The sequence below is a fragment of the Glycine soja genome, chromosome 9 (genome assembly GCF_004193775.1).
Source record: "Glycine soja cultivar W05 chromosome 9, ASM419377v2, whole genome shotgun sequence".
Taxonomy (NCBI): Eukaryota; Viridiplantae; Streptophyta; class Magnoliopsida; order Fabales; family Fabaceae; genus Glycine; species Glycine soja.
In genome coordinates this window covers 27,549,208-27,565,962 of record NC_041010.1, presented here as the reverse complement: position 1 = coordinate 27,565,962, position 16,755 = coordinate 27,549,208, and the positions used below count along the sequence as shown (strand labels likewise).

At 34.9% G+C, this 16,755-nt stretch overlaps 1 pseudogene; it reads right to left on the bottom strand.

Moving 5' to 3' along the window:
- Nucleotides 1-12,891: 12,891 nt before the first annotated feature.
- On the bottom strand, nucleotides 12,892-14,973 carry LOC114368298 (annotated as a pseudogene).
- Nucleotides 14,974-16,755: the final 1,782 nt, after the last annotated feature.

Genomic DNA, 16,755 nt, shown 5'->3' with positions numbered 1-16,755 from the left:
GTGTCTATAGATGTGAGGAAACCTCCGAGGAAGGGTATGATGGTGAAGTTAGGGGACAAGTTGGCATAAAATTTTTTCTTCCAATATGAATGCCTAGCCAATTTTTGCTTTGCTTGTGGTGGGCTAGACCATGTCATAAGGGAGTGCGATGAACATAACAGAGAAGAAACGATAGAGGGAGATGAGGGTAAGGCCTATGGGACCTGGTTACAATCTTCAAGTTCTAATAAGACGATGATTACAAGGATTAAAAAGGAAGTAAAAATGGGGGTGTTCAAAAAGACACCTCTGTTAGTAGAGGAACTTGGGTAGAAAAGGGGTCAACGAGAATCCAGTGAGTATTGATGAAGTAGATACATCTTCACAAACTAAACACCAGATGCTATTCTCAAAATCCCCATGTGCATCTTCCTTGACTGCGACTGAGTCTCGTGGTGTTTGTTGAAGGATGGGAACTACTTGGTCAGATCGGCAAATTTGATGCATCCTTTAGGGTCTCATGTGATGCTCTCTGGAAGCAAATTTGGGAAGTGAATGTGGCCCATAAATGCAAAACACATGGTGTAGAGAGCATGATGCAACATCTTACTTGATAAATCAAACTTAAAAAGGAAAATTAACACTATAGATCCCATTTGTCCATGTTGTGGAGAGGAGGAAGAAACTGTTGGACATCTCTTTTTGGAGGAGCAATGATGTTAAAGGTGTTACATCCCTGATTTTCAACTTTTCGACGGCTCTCACACTACGACACTTCACGCAATGGCACTTCACACATTATCCTTGTTGGTCAGAACCCTCCACCGGCAAAATGACATTAATGGGTTTTATTTACAAACTTTTTATCAAAAGGGGTCCCTTTTTAAACATATTTTGGAGGGGGTCTGTTTTGTAAGGGTTCCACCAAAAGGAATGGCGAAACAGCTATATCGCCATTTACATCTACGAAAACGAACCTGTACATGTCAGCTTAAAATTCATGTGTGCATGTGGGTTTCACCATTACCATTGGCGAAACACACATGCATTGTCCCACCATCATTCATCCACGTCATCCCCCTTCACCAATGTATACCATGCCCATCATCTAGCATGGGTTTCACCAATGGGACTAGCGTATCCAGTATGTTTCGCCATGGTGGCTGGCGAAATAGGGTAGGGGTTGGGTTTCGCCATTATGACTGATGAAATAAGGGTAAGATGTAATTAAATATTGTTTCCCATTATAACAAATCATATCAATTTTAAAAAAACAATCAAAATAAAGTTAAAAATATATTACATCAATCATCAATTACAATCGTATTTAATTTTTTTCCGTTAAAATCAATCATCCCTGATTTAACTACAATCAATTACAATCATATTTAACTTTTCCCCGTTAAAATCAACATGTCTAATTTTTTTCTGTTAAAATCAATCATCCCTAATTTAACTACAATCAATTACAATCGTATTTAATTTTTTCCGTTAAATTTTTTTCCGTTAAAATCAACCATGCCTAATTTTTTTTCGTTAAAATCAATCATCTCTAATTCAACCACAATCAATTACAATCGTATTTAATTTTTTCCGTCTAATTTTTTTCTGTTAAAATCAACCATGCCTAATTTTTTTTTCGTTAAAATCAATCATCCCTAATTTAACCACAATCAATTACAATCGTATTTAATTTTTTCCGTCTAATTTTTTTTTTGTTAAAATCAGCCATGCCTAATTTTTTCGTTAAAATCAATCATCCCTAATTTAACTACAATCAATTACAATTGTATTTAATTTTTTCCGTCTAATTTTTTTTCGTTAAAATCAATCATGCCTAATTTTTTCCATTAAAATCAACCATCCCTAATTTAATACAATCAATTACAATCGTATTTAATTTTTTCCGTTTAAATTTTTTCCATTAAAATCAACCATGCCTAATTTTTTTCCATTAAAATGAATCATCCCTAATTTAACTACAATCTTACAATTGTATTTAATTTTTTCCGTCTAATTTTTTTTTCATTAAAATAAAAAATCAACCATGCCTATTTCGCTAGTTCTACTGGTGGAACCTATGGGGGATGGATGCATGCATGGCCATGTGATGGATGGGATGAACGGTGCTTGCATGCACAGTGGGTTTCGCCAATGGTGGTGGCGAAACCCACATGCCCGTGAATGCTTTTTGATTTTTCTGTGCGTGAACAGTGATGTTGCAGGATGTTTCGCAGTTGGAGTTGGCGATATGCATGTTTCACCAATCTTAATAACGAAACCCCTAAAATAAAAGACCCCCTCTGAAATATGTTTGAAAAGGGACCCCTTTTGGTAAAAAGTTTGTAAATAAAACCCATTGACGTCATTTTACCACCCTCCACCGGTTAAAATCCTTTGTAGGTAGCCCTTTTCAAGACCTTGAAAATCAACTTTATTTGCTTCCATGATCAATGGTTAATCCTGCAAACCAACACAATTTTTCAGCGAGTTTTGTCCTTACACACTTTCCAAGAAACTTCCCAGAAGACTACCCATCTTATAACTATTTCAAGCTAGACACGCTTAACTATGAAATTCTTAAATGATGGACTACCTAAAAGTATATGCATCTTGTTGGTATAGGTAGTGCCAATTAATTCCTTTAAGCCATCCTCAACTATACAGTCTCATACCTACACAGTCTCTAGATCCCTTTCATTCTTGTGTGATTTGATTAGGGTGTTATAAAAGGGAGTGGTTTGGGAACCAGTTGGGTGTGAGAATTATACAGCCATCCATATCCTCCAATCAATGGCTCTTAGAGTGGTTGAGAACAAAAGATGAGACTTCAACCTAACAAGTGTTTGGTCTTCTTTGATCGATTTGGAGGAAGAGAAACGACTGGGTTTTTGAGAAAAAGCAAACCCCTCTCCATTAGGTCATTCAATGCTCATTTTTGGAAATTTTTTGGGATAAAGAAGATAACACAAGGCATCTTTAGAGCTACACTTGACCTTGTGATCCCCACAGAACATGGAATGGTTGGCTAAAATCAATTTTAATGTTGATACAAGACAAGAGATTGGTGTTGGGATGGGCATGGCTTGTAGGGATTATTGTGGTAAAGTCTTAGCCTCTGCCACAAAGTTGATACTGTTGAATTCATACCCCTGGTTTTAATTATGACAAACCATTAGCAATGCAAATTGAAAGGATGATGAAATTAAGTGATGGTTAACATTCTAATTAAGTGTTTCAATGTTTATTAATTTGAGAAGCAAAGATGTTCTTTCATTCCAAGGCACTCAAAGTGATGCTCATAAAAGTTTAGAGAATTTCTATCAGAACTGAGAATTCGGAAGAATTCTTAAAGCCCATCAAAATGATAAATTTTGCTTCCCTCTAAGTACTTAATTCTTGGAAAAATACTGACAACAAGGCCTCACATAAAATATTCATCAAAGACTACATGAAGAACATCATGGTTCAGAATGAAGCTATGCAGAGTTTGAGTTTTTGAACATCATAATAGTTCAAAAAGACTCAGATTGAATCACTTAAACAAAATCACAAGACTAAAGTCTGAATAGTCCTTCACTTTGCAAAAATTACTATCTTGTGTGCGCTTCAGAAAGGAAGAACTAACTGCATCAGAAGATGCATAATTATTGGAAGATAAAGTTGTTCATGGGAAGAATTAGATTGAAAGACTAAAGAAAACAACTTAGTCTAACCATGGATAGAACACTAAAACACCAGCAATAAACTTTTACTAAAGTCTTTCTGAAGTAGTCAAACTTCAAAATGCATGAAGCTGTGAAGAAGTGTTAAGAAGAGATGAAGTTGTACTATGTTAACTCCTAAACAAGTGTACCAATTTCTCAAAGTATTATTAAAACCATAAGACCAAGTGTTGAATCCACGAAGACTTTGATTGTATCAAGAGTTGTATATATTGAATTTTAAGCGAATGAAGGACTAAAACTAAATATTTTTCAAAGTGATAGTGTCGAAATGTAAACTTCAACCATAATGGATAGAAAGCAGAGCAAGATACAAGAGACAAGAAAACAAACATTTGGAGGTGGAAAATGGTATTTAGTGCAAATATTTGGGGAAATGTCGAGTGCTTGGCCTACTAAAATTATTCTTGATACAGTGTTAAGGATTTTTCATCATTTAAAGTTATTTCAACTATTACCTTCATCAACTAAACTACTCTAACCATGATTCCTCATGTGAAAGAGTCTAAACCACCTAATTTCACTCCTAATATCTTAAGATCTAAACCTAGTAATTTGCGCTAAGAATAAAGATGCATAAATAAGGCTAAATAATACTATTCTATCCTTAGACATAGGTTACCTAGAAACTCCTTTAAGTTCTTAGGGTATAAACATTTCCCAATGATTAAACCCTATGACATACATGTGAAAGGATGATCAAACCATAAACAAGGCAATAAACTTAGAAAGGAAGAAATTATGTTGAAATAACATTAAACAAATAGTAAAGATCATTATATCAAAGATTGTTTGATATCCAAATCTCTAACAATAGGTAATTTATCCCCTCATAGTCATGAGAGGCTCAAAAACAAAAGATGGAACAAAGCAAATGGAAGAAAAAGAGCTCCCAAATGAGTGTTTTGATCTATTTCATACCTTGCTAACCAACCTTCTCCAAAAGCACAGTGTCACCCTTTTATGATCTTCAAAACGTTGCACATTCATGCTTTTCAAAAATGACTATGCGCTAAGTCTGCATGTGCACGCTGGGTGCACATGCAAAGTACAATTGTCTTAAGTGATCACGTGCTAAGCCTCCAAGCGTGCGCTTAACGCCCATGCTCGATACAACTGGCTTCCAGCTTTGCTTCACATGCTGAGTGTGCATTGGCGACTTGCTCTAATTCTTCAACATCTTTCTAAATCTCTATTGTTAAGTCAAAAGTCTACAAAAAGTAGAACCAAAACACTGTAAATTCACTAACTTTATCATTCTCGAGTTAAAAACCCAGAAAAAGCTAAATTCTTACCTTTTTAAGTCAAAAGAAGCATTAAAATAGAAGAAATTAGATAATTGCTATGTAATTTAAATGTACAAACTAAGTATGTATAACAATTATCACATTATATCAAAATGAAATATCAATCTAGACTTCATCAAGAGAATTCAATAAAGTGTGGATCTAGTTTCAACAAATATCATAATGGCTATTTGGGGACTAAAATCAAACAATTATAATATCTTAAAGACCTAATTGGCACAATTGAAACCCGGGAAAGTAAAATAGCAAAATACAATACCTAAGAAACCAAAAATGCAACTAAGAAAAATTATATTAAAAATCAAGCTGAAAAAAATGGCAATGGGAGCTAAAAAAGGGAAAAACAAAACCAACAAACTACAAACGCAATAAGGGAATGTTCAAAGCATTAGCTAGTAGATACTGATGCAAATTTATGGGAAAGTTCTCCACCTCCGTAAACCATACTCCAGAATTTGGTCCCTTTTTGGCCAAGAAATTTGTGTCAGAGTTACCCTCACACAACGAGTGTCTAAACTCCAACATCAATCTTCCCTTAAGAAATCTCTTATGCTGAGAACAATGGAAGCATACTGATGGCAATTAGGAAGACCCTCCTTGACCATATTAACAACATTTATGGAATCAAATAGCCATTGTCACAATGCATGTCCTATACCATTTTCAAGCCTTCAAGCATAGCCATAAGCTCCGCTTTCAGAATACCTGCACCCCAATATCATCGAAAAAGCCATACATGAATATGTCATTGGAGTTCCTCACCAGCCCTTTATAACCAGCAAACCCTGGATTCAAAATGCAACTCCCATCAATATGAAGCATCACTTGACTAGCACTACTTCTCACATAAAATGCTCACTTATGTCTAATGGCAGGCCCTGATAAGTCTCTGTTTAAGCGAAAAGCCCGTTGGATACTTTGCACGAACGTACTAACGTGAGAGACGATAGTGTAAGGATGCGATTTTGGAATGTAGCCTCATTCCGAGTCTTCAAAATTTCCCAAATCATAATAGGGAACACGATCCCCACCACACATATGTGTTGTTGCACCCACTCAAACTAGTTAGAGACCATGGCATCCACGGGGGGTAAGGTGGTATGAAAGAAATTCCAAACATTATGAGCATACCACACTACCAAAGGATATGACCAACATCTTCATTCATAATTCCATAACAAGGGCAAAGGTCATCATTGATGGTGCACCTGTATGGAGGAAGCTCCTAGAGGGAACAACTTGATGGCCAAGCTACCAAATGAAGATTTTTCATGTTTTTTTGAAAAAAAAGGTGTCAATCCCAAGTACATGAGTTTGATATATCACATGAGGGTTGGTTAAGCAACCAATGATAACCTAAACTAGCTATGTACTCACCTAAGATGTCTCCAAACCACACAATCAAATCCGAACTTGCATAATGTAGGATCAACCTCATTCTTGCTAAATAATCTTTGGTACCAGACAAGATTTCAATATAAAGGTTGCTAAAATCCCACTTATTAGATGTATAAACATCTCCAACCTTCACTTCAACATCACGAATATCAATATACTCAACTTGATGGCCAAAGGTGAATTACCCATCGAAGAATCATACTAGAAACTACTATCATCCCTACCAAAAGCGTAAGAGAGAGAGACATCATAATATACGAACCTTTGTAAGAGAAGAGATCCTCAAACTAATCCTAAGGGTACTTGGCAAAGACAAGTTGAACCCAAAACTTATTGAAGATGTGATACAAGTACCAAATGAATTTTCCAAGGAGGGAAACATCTAGAAGCAAGCAATACAAACACCCTTACCTCCTTGTTTCCTTTTCCTAGTGATCACTTTCCAGTTGACAAGATGAACCTTACGCTCCATGCTACCACTCCAAATAAATCTCCTTGTCATCTTGTCAAGAGTTTGGTAGACTCATTGATGCACCCATTTCATATGCATGGTATAAGTAGTGATAGAAGAAAGCATATAATTAGCCAACACCACATGACTAGCCCTCCCCAATAGATGGCCTTTCCAAGAAGCAAGACACTTTGATTTTTATCCAATAAAGGATCAAAATGGTTCATGGTAACCCGACCATGAACAATATTTAAGCCAAGATATATCCCAATGTTGCTAGAGAAACAAATAAAAGAGACATTGGAGAGCTTGATCTACTTTCTTCTAGGAACCCTATTGGAAGCAAAGGCTTTAGATTTCTCAAGGCTGACCTTGAGAGCCAAAGCTACACAAAATTAATGTAAAATTTTAGGCATTACACGCATCTGAGAAAGCTTTGCTTTAGTGAAAAGGAACGCATCATCAACAAAGAATAGGTGGGAGAGCTTAGGACCATTCCTACTCAACGTGATAGGCTCCCAATCACCTTTATCCACAGCATCCTTAATCATGTACCCCAAACGCTCCATACACATAACAAATAGGTAAGGGGAAAGGGGATCCCATTAATGCAAACCTCTCCTAGGAATAATGAAATTAGAGCGCTTGCCATTTCACAAGAAGGTCTGGATGAGTAGGAGATGACATGCATGATTAAGCTCACAATACAAGGGAAGCCAAAATCAATGAGAACCCATTGGAGAAACATCTAATCAACCTGATCATAGCCTTTATTAAGATCCAATTTGAAAACCACATCACCTTTCTCTTTTCAAGACTTGGACATATAATGAATTATCTCCTAAAGGATAATGCCATTATCAGTGGTGCCCTTCCTAGGGATGAAGCTTCTCTGCATGGGATTGACCAAATCATCTAGAAAAATGCAATAGTCTATTCACAAGCACTTTGGTAATCAACTTATGAATAACATTACAACAACTTATAGGTATGAAATATTTCATACGCTTGGCATTGTCAATCTTAGGGATAAGCACAATTAAAATCTCAATTGCTTTGGGATTGAACATACCTTTCACAAAAGCATCCCTAACAAACTTCCAAACATCATCACCAATAATCTCCCAATACATCTTGTAGAAGATGGGTTAAAACCTATCAAGGTTTGGGGACTTATAGGATTTCATGCTTATGAGTGCCTTACACACTTCCTACTTGGAAATTGGAAAAAGAAGGGCTTGCACCACTTCATCATTCAGAAAGGCCATGGAATTCAAACTACACATAGACTGAATCCACTCAGTATCACTAAAAAGGGAGCTAAAGATAGCCCATGCTTCTTTATGAAGAGTATCATCATCAATGCACCAATCTCTAGAGAAAAAGAACAAGCCACGATTCTTATTCCTTTTGCATAGAATAATTTTTTAGGTATGGAAGACACTTGTGTTCTTATTGCCAAATTTAATCCAATGCTCTCATGATTCTTAGAACCACATATTCCTCTTCAAAGATAACTAGATCATACTCTCTCGATAATTCTTGATACAGATTCCAGTACCTCACATAGTCTACAAATTCTAAAAAGCATTCCAAGCCTTTAATTCTAACTTGGAGCTCTCTTTTACAGCGATAAATGCTACCAAACGTATCTTTATTGAAAATAATAAAGTCTCCCATCACATGGTCCAAAGAGGTTAATACATGATCCACATATATGTGCCAAGCATTACAAACAACATGTTGATAGTCCCCATGGGTGCACCAAGCGATAATAAATCTAAATGGCCTCTCCCCACGAGATTGGGGAAATCCATAATAATGAAGTAGAAGGGGATTATGATCAAAGTTAGCTCTCTGAAGGACTTCAATCATTTCCTTAGGGAAGGTTAATCTAGAGGAACTATCATAAAGGGCCCTATGAAGCCCTTTGTGAATGGAGTTCATACCAACCATGTTCCTATGCCAAGTGAAGCAAGCCCTGACATTGTCCAAATTAATCAAATTATAGTCATAAAAATTTTGGCAAGTCAATGTTGTTCATCAGAGCAATCTCTTTCAAGTGGAATTGATTTCTCCTCCCTAGCACCCCTCCCACATTCAAGCTAAAATATTGAAATCATTGAAACAAATCATGATAACTATATGTAGAGAGAAAAAGGGACACTATAACCTCAACAACTCAACATATAGTAGGGTCCAATCGACCACTCTTCATAACATCATCATTAACTCTAGTGACTTGGTTTGATTTAACTTAGGCACAATATTCTCCAAATTTGAATTCAAAGTCCCTTCCTTATTAGAGAGATTTATGTTTGGTGGCTCCTCCTAAAGTGTAACCTCTCCACACAAACTTTCACTCTCCATCACATTATCTAACCCATCACCCATGACCAGATCTTCAACCTGTGGATTTTGGTAGTCAATAGCATCACTCAATAAGTAAATTTTTCCCCCAGCTTTAACGTTAACATTTTTTTTTTCAAAGACCATTTTCAAGATTGACATGACAACAAGTCTAGCCTTCAACATTGCAACCTTCTCTTCCTCCAATAATTGCTTATTCTTTTTTTCTCTCCAATTTACTTGGAAAGGGACCCACCATATAGTTCTCATTATTTTGATTATTTCCAACAACAATATCCTCCAAATCTTCTATTTTATAGCCCCCCGTGCAACTTCATTCTCCCTAGTTATCTCTCCTCAAATATCTTCCTTGTTATCATGTAATATCGCATACTTATTTTCCCCCTCATTATGACTTATATTCCATACCCAATTGTTTTTATTTCTACACCCATCATTACCCTCAAATTTCAACCCCCTTTTATGCTTTATAATTATTAGCCAATCACCACGAAGTCCCTTCTCTATGTCATTAATGTCACTAATTTATGCATTAGGATTTTTCTAGCCCAGCTTCCTTTTGTTGTCGTTGGACACAACAACCATCACCATTGTTTAGGCTATATCACCAGGGGCTTCCATTGTTGTCCTCTCTGGGCACTCATGAGCTAAATGGCCATAATTTCCATAGATTACACATAAGAGGTGCAAACCATCATACTCAACTTTAAACCATGAGTTTTTGAACCACACTTGCCAACCATTGGTTGGTGCAACTCGACGTCTACACACACGCGCGCGAACATTCCACTTGATGTATTTAGTGTCATCATATCAACTTTAACCGATCTTCCAACCGCTGTCGCTAGTGCTAAAAGAACGCTCTTATCATAGTACTCATCCCAAGGCTTGGAAAGCAAATCCATACCAAGGTTTTATCAATACCAACCTCAACAACAACAAAATTGAGAACAATTCTCTCACTGCCAAGTAACGATCAAACATTATCCACAGACCATAATCCTCTAGAAATAATATTCTCCCTATCCTCCGACAGATCAAACTTGACCAAAAAGAAACCATGGCCAATTCCACACACTTTTCAGTGATTCCTTCATTGGCACATATCCCATAGATTTTCCCAACAACTTTACAATGATTGCATCCAACCATGGGCCCTAAACATTTGCATGACAGTCTCATCTATAAAACAACATGACTTTGATCAATTTCCATCTTCAAATTTGATCCTGAAAAGATTTTGGGCAATAAGATTTTTTTCCTCCAACTTGGGCACAAGTGTTTTACTCAACACCTTATCCTAGAAGGATACACGTTTGGGGTTTGCACTCACAATATTAGGTGGTTTTGGTGGGAACGAATAAACCTTCTCACCAAAGGAGAGATTCACACTCATACTCGTGTTGAACAAATTGATATGGAGGAGATTGACAATGACAATGAAGTGTTGAAGCACCAAATAAGTAGAAACATATTTCTTATTTTATGAGGTTGAATTTTTTGAGGTTGCATTGAAGTTACTTTTATTTTCTTTTTATTCCATGTATCATGTTACTTGTATTTCAATCATTTAAGGGTATGTAAATGATACATGGTTAATATGATATTGCTGCCAAGATAACCCTTGAGAGGTTATATAAAAGGAATGTCATGAGATTAATACATAAGAAAGTGTTACAAATTGCTATTGTTGTTTATGAAAAACTTAATTGTAAATTTTACTGTCCAACTTTTATTATTTTACAAATTTTAGCCTTCGAGTTTGTTTTTTTACAAATTTTACCATTCAAATTTTTATTTTTTGTGCATTTTATCATCATGTTGGTAATAAAACAACATTTTATTTTATCTTTAACTTTTTTTTGAAACAACAATAATAGTAAAATGTAAAAAAAAACTTAGGTGAAAAATTTGCAAAAGTAAAATATAGGTGATAAAATTCATAAAATAATAAAAATTAAATGATAAAATTTACCATTAATCTTTTATGAAATTTTGACATGTGAATAACCCTTGATATTGATCTACATGGTAAATTTTGCTATATAAACATGGTACTTCAAATCAGTAGTAATAGCACACATAAAATAGGCGGTCAATATATATATATATATATATTTCAAATTCATCCCAATTCCTGAATACAACACCATAATTCCAAACCATCACATAGATTATGGTACCCCATGCTGGCCATCACTCATCAACCCACTCAGGTAAATTGACTCAAAATTAATGAGGCTCAAAAAGGGTAAACAAATATTATGGAATTTCAAAATATACATTTACCATGTGTTTGGATGAGGAATTTAAAGATTTCTAGGAAATTCAAATTCACAACATTTTGATTGCCTTGATTTAAATTCCTTTCATTTTGTAAATATTCTGTTTGGATAAGGCAATTCAATTTCTTGTATTTTAATTACCTTGTTTGGATAAAGTAATTCAATTTCAATGAAATTCAAATTTTCATTTTCAAATATTTATTTAAAAATTAAAATTTTAATATTGAATGAAAATAAACATGAGTCATTTTTTAAATAGTTAAATATTCAAAATAAATTTAATGTTATAAAATATATAAAAATAAATTTTTTAAATATTTAATAGTTAAATAATCAAAATAATTTTAATGCTAAACAATTTTGAATCTTATACAATATTCTTGTAGTAACACAAAAAAAATTGGATTAAACAATACTACAAAATTAAAAGATGAATGATATGTAATTCTTTATTCTTGTTTAAAAAATTAATTACCTAATCTTGCAATAATTTTAAAAAATATATTAAAATTAAATAATTATGTAATTTAAGGACAATTATCTCGTACAAAATTCAAATGATATTAATTTCTTTGTTCGTACGGGAAGAAAATTCAAATTGTTAATAACGCATCAAATTGTTAATAACGCACCAACGCATAAACACGAATCAACACAAGCATTACAAGGTCCTAATTAATCAAGTTCCAAATAAAGATCTTAAACAAGAATTACAAGGTCCAAATTAAAAAAAATAATAATGTTCTTCATTCCATAATCTTCATTCATCATCAAGTGTAAAAGGTCGAGGAACCTGAATAATTAACATCCAATACTGCCATTTAGGGGAGAAGAAACAAGATAATATAAGTCACAAGAGGAAAGACAAATAACTATAGTGAAAATATGAGCTCAACTAGGCAGCTTTCTTAGGATAATATAAGTCACAAGAGGAAAGACATAATCTTCCAGGGAAGCATTTTTCAAAACTACTGGCTGGAGTCCTCTCCATTACTCCCGCTTTCTCAGGAGAACTACTTGTGTAATATTCCCTACAACTCCAGCTCCTTAGTAATTTAAGATTCCTACAATTTGGCACTGTCTCTGACATAGTCATAGGAGAATCATTACTCAATTGTGAATCATCGAGTCTCTGCTCCAACACACCATATGTTAATTGGTTCTGTTTCTCTTCCCTATCTTCATTCACAGGGGTCGGTATCTCCTGGCTTATTACATTTTCCTCTCCATACAATGTTAATGCCAACACCCCGTTGTTACTTACTGATGGATCAGCATATTCAAGGTCATCTCTACTTGATTCCTCCAATTCAACACTTTGAATTTCTTTGCAGCATCGGGTGTTCTGTACAAAAAAAAGTTATCAAATGACTAAATATGATGCGGTTCTACTCTTGAATGGTATTAACTATAAACTTCTATCAGCCTACTTACTACTGGCAAAGGGAAGAAAAGAAAAAACTTACTATCAGGACTACTTTCACTATTTTCATTGTTGTAGTGAGGATTGTTGAATTCTCTAATGCGTAAATCAAAAGGATAAGTGCTTGATGACTCTGATATTGAATCATCATCTTCCTAGGTGTCCATCCTTTCCTGCATATTAGCACAATTTATTAATGCCAAATTGAATAATAAGGAGAGGAAACCAAATTCAGAGGCATAATTTTCTTATATAAGTTCACTAATTAGGAGATAGAAATTACTTTTCTAGATTTCTGACCATTTCCAACCATGCACATCAAATCCTCAATCTGAGATTGAGCAAGATGACGTTGCTCAATAAGCTCCCTAATCTCCCTCTCCATCTGAATAATTGAAACCCATATTATCAACATCCAAGGAGTAACAAAAATGTAACATGCACAAGGGTGGAAGATGTATCACTAAGCACCAATCATACAACTTTAGGTATGATACAAAATCTAAGAAAATGGTGAAACCAATTTTAGATATTATGACACAAGTATTGTTCATCAAGACAAATGGACAATTAACCAGAAAATGGAGGTTAATGCACCAAAAGTTCTAAATCAATATCTTCAAAGTCCCACGTCTAGATATGTCCACAATCAACATAAAGTGAAATATCATATGAATTAAAAAAAGAGAGAGAGAGCAAATTATGACCTTTTGTATCTGGAGATTTTTCTTTCTCAACATTGCTGCACAATCACAATTGGTGGAAGGAGGACAAGGAGTTCTCAACTCACTCTCTAATCTGGCTACCTCTTTTTGCAGCTGCTTGACCAATACCTTATCAGACATCACTACATTAACCTGTGCTTTAGTAGTCACTTGTTTTGCACAACAAGCAAAAAGAAGAGTGTTTCTAGTTTGCTCAACATGGCTCCGCGCAGGGCTCAAAGTGCAAATGATGGATGTTCTAGAATTGCCACCTAAGGAAGGCTGCAGTATGCGCGTCAACTTAGAATCTCTGTAATTGATGTGTCCTTGTCTTCCTTTATTGAATCCAAGCACATGATGTCAGCCAATAGAAACTACTGAATTTTACATTTGAACAACTTCATAGAAAGTGTAGCCCATCAGATAATTATACAGTGAAAAGCTCTTTCTAATTAGTCAGAACACAAGGTACATAATATGAATATCTGTCTTGCTTCTTCACCCAAATTTTTATTTACTGGTAAAGTTAACATTAACTAATATTCAACCCTATACAAGGAATTCAATATCTTATAATTAATAAAAGAAGGCTATCTTAATGCTCTTTTTCTCTTTTTTGAAAGAAAGGCTATTTTACTGCTATGAGCCCATGATGAAATCAATAATTTCAATCTGATAGTGGCGAAAAGAAAAAAAATAAGCTAGTCAGTTCTTGCATAGAAAATACAAAGTTAACCTTGTAGCCTGACAGGTTGTGAAGTCATAAACAATGAAGATATGATTAATTAATCAACAATAAAATAAGAGGCAGGCATCCATATGACTTACAGTTGAATTAAACAATCCAGATGTAGGTTTGCTAACAATATTAGAAGCTGAATAAAGAAGGTAGACACCATAGGCTAAGAAAGAAGGGGACAACCTAAGTTTACGAATAACTGTTCCAAGAGTGAGTAAACTCCGATTTATATGACAGCCTTCTTTCAATCTGGACTCAGCTGATAATGCTTGAGATGCACGCTCACTCCCTGCCAAATCAACAAAATTCTGCAGAGAAAAGAAACAAAAATAATAGTAAAATGATCTAAACATTTTATGTCGAGTGAGAGGAAGAACTTAAAATGTTAAACATACCACACTAGCAGCTAAGGTGGTTGAGCTGCTTTTACCCATGAATTCTCTGGCAGAACTTTCAATTGTCTGCAAGGTTACAATTCCAATAACAAAAGTCAACAAGATATAGACAACACAATGCTCTAAGCAAGCAAGGGGGAAGGCACACGCACCAGTCTGATAATTTGGTGAGATCGAGAACTCTTGTCATTGAGGTATGAGTTTCACTGAGTAGAGCTATACAAAACAAAATAACATTTTCAAAATCATGTGCCTTAAGAAGAGGGTAAACTTGTTCATACTTGCTTCAAGGAGGTGTTGTTAACTACCCAACCAGCCACTACTCTGATTAGTGACCAATTTTTACCAAGTGGGCGACTCCTAATGAATTGAAGGCATGACATGGAAAGCCTTGGTTCACAAAAGGTTGCAGTAGAACCTAGTCACCATGCACTCATGAAGTTACTCAAAAGAGTAAGTGTGCTTGTTATAAATTGCAACCTAATCACTTGTAACTCTCCAAGGTCCACTATCTAGTGCTCTATCTTTGTGTATATTCCCTGTGGTCCCCTTTTACTCTCCAAGTTTTCTATACCTCTCTTTCACTTCGCCATTGTCATTTGGCAAGTTTGCATGTTGCAAACGTTTCACAAGGAGAAACTCAATTTTAAGGACCAAAACGTCAAAGATTGGATTGAGCTCAATTAATTTATGTTGACTTGGAACAATTTAGTTGGACTACAACAATTTCAAAAAATTAAAAGGACTAAATGCTTAGTAAAAACATAAACTAAAAAGAGATCCAAAACCAAAAAATGGAAAGCAAAGTTGGACAAATTTTAAAGGAAGCAATAGGACATGTCTGCAGTCCATGGTAGCAATAGGGTCTGTTCTGCCCATAACGCAAATAATTATAATGATGGGCAACATAAAGTGGAAGTTGCAATCATGAAATTGTTGTTTAGATAAGAAGAGATGCTTCATAAAACAAACGGATCCAGAGTTGGTGGCAGTGGTTTGTGCATCCTTTATAGGCTTTCAATATAGGCTTTCAATCTCATAGAAAACGAAACATAAATAAAAAAAATCAAGCAACCCTTATAACTACAAAAATGAAATCAAAATCAAACAAACATAAACTTGAAAAAAGAAAAAAAAACAGAGATGAGTGAGGGAGAGAGGAACTTACCAGTGAGAAGAAGAAAAGCCACGGAGAGGGAGTGGTAGCTCGTGACGCTGCTGAGAGGGAAAGAGAGAGAGCTTGTGATGGTGTGCTGAGAGGAAGAGAGAGCTCGTGGTGTGCGTGCAATGAGAGAGAGAACACTCGTTGTGGTGTGCTGAGGGAGGGTTACGAGGAATTTTAATTTCTTTGCTTTTTAATGAGAATTTCAAATTCTCTTAAATTAGTATATTAAAATACTTTGTAAAAATGACAACATTTTAATTACTTTTAAAATATCCCATCCAAACATATTAGATTATTGAAAGGCAATTTAATATCTCTGGTGAAATATTTTACCTAGTTAAATTTTCTCATCCAAACACAACTTTAACGCTCGACACATCAAAAAAGGTAAACACTAATTGTTTCTAGCTTCCTATTTCCAAAAAAGCTCTCAGCGTGCTCCTAAAAACTTGTATTTCCATAAAGTTTCAGCTTCGTCCTCTAGCCTTTCTTTGTACTCATTGAGTGACCAAAGGAATAAATCCATGGCAGTGCTCATTCTAACCACTTTCTCATTAAGCTAAACATAACAATTTATATAGTTAGAAAATAATAAATTAAAATGATAATATTATAAACAAATAAAATAAAATACCCATCGCACTAACTTCATTCGGTTGAAAGCAATGCTCCATATTCATCCATTCAAGAATCCAAACGACAGGGTTGTCACTGTATTTTGGGTTTAAATAAAATTTCAATATTATTATTATTTTATATTCATATATAAGAGTGGCAATATGCTGGAATAAATTGTCAATTTGATCCTTGAAGT